The sequence below is a fragment of the Sorex araneus genome, chromosome X (assembly GCF_027595985.1).
Source record: "Sorex araneus isolate mSorAra2 chromosome X, mSorAra2.pri, whole genome shotgun sequence".
Classification (NCBI taxonomy): domain Eukaryota; kingdom Metazoa; phylum Chordata; class Mammalia; order Eulipotyphla; family Soricidae; genus Sorex; species Sorex araneus.
In genome coordinates this window covers 65619687-65620920 of record NC_073313.1, presented here as the reverse complement: position 1 = coordinate 65620920, position 1234 = coordinate 65619687, and the positions used below count along the sequence as shown (strand labels likewise).

General features: G+C 33.7%; 1 non-coding gene across 1 annotated transcript; it reads left to right on the top strand.

Moving 5' to 3' along the window:
* Positions 1-807: 807 nt before the first annotated feature.
* LOC129400505 (U6 spliceosomal RNA) lies at positions 808-909 on the top strand. Its single transcript, XR_008627737.1, has one exon. It is a non-coding gene; the product is annotated as a U6 spliceosomal RNA (small nuclear RNA).
* The last annotated feature ends 325 nt before the right edge of the window (positions 910-1234 follow it).

Below are 1234 nucleotides of genomic sequence, written 5' to 3'. Positions count from 1 at the left end.
TGACGTGTTGCTCGCCAGTTGGCTGCCTTCCAATCACCCCATGGGGGGCGATGCCGGGGCCCGCGCTCTGGAGGTTATTTATTACCTAGGGCAGCCGGAGTCGGCGCCATCTTTGCTCCACGTGCTCTGGCTCCCTACATTTAGGTGTTTTTAATTTTCATTTTCAGAATGAAAGTATCCTCTCAGTGAAAAAAAATTCCTTCTGGGGCTATAGTACAGTGGGTAGGGCATTTCTCTTGCATATGGCAGATCAGGGTTTAAGCCCCAGCATCCCAAGTATGGCCGAAAGTAATTCCTGAGCGCAGAACCAGGAATAACCTTTGAACACCGCTGGCTGTGTGTTCCCACTTCCAAAAGAAAAAAAAGAACAATAAAAAATTTTGTCCTTTGGAAATTTTCTAAGTGGTTTGGTCAGTAGAAGCATTTCAACCCTAGACATGTAGTACCAATTGGCAATATTTTTGTTAAAATATTTATTAAAAGACTTAGAAACCTGGACACTTGGCCCTGCAAATTTGTAATTAGTTAAATTCATAGAGTAATCAAAGTAAGCAAAAAAATGGTGTGGGAGATTTCTAGTAAAGTTATTCTAAAATGAATATGTGAACATGTTTAATGACAAAGTGTCTACAAATATGGGTTTGATTATATTTACATAAAGAGAAAATTCATAATTTCCTAAACTGTTGAGAACTATCATTTAATGATACAGTAGATATGTGTTAAAATAATAAAAAAACTTCTACTTTTATAAAACTAAACAGTATATACCTATATGTTAAAAGTTTGATGTGAAACAGTAACTGAGTGTTTGATAGAGCAGCTCATAGATTAAAATTGGAACCATACAGAGAAGATTAGCACAGCCCTGCACAAGAATTACATATTCAAGAAGCTTTCTGTACTTTTGAGTAAACTATTGAAACCTCTAAAAATGAATTAAAAGATAAAAGCTACATCTATATGTAGAGCTTGATAGAAACCTATAAAAATCAACAGTTACATCTGTTTTTTATCTACTTAGTATATTTGTATTATATTTATATTATATTTTTAGTATATTCTAAACTCAAATTTCAATTACTCTGTTATCTCAGACATTACTTATAGATTTTCCTAGGTTAATATAAGCATACAGTACCCCTGAGAGACTCTATATTCTCTAATGTAATTTCATTACTTGTTTCTTTTATTTTGATCTGATATTATTGAGTTCAAACTCTATGTTAACTTG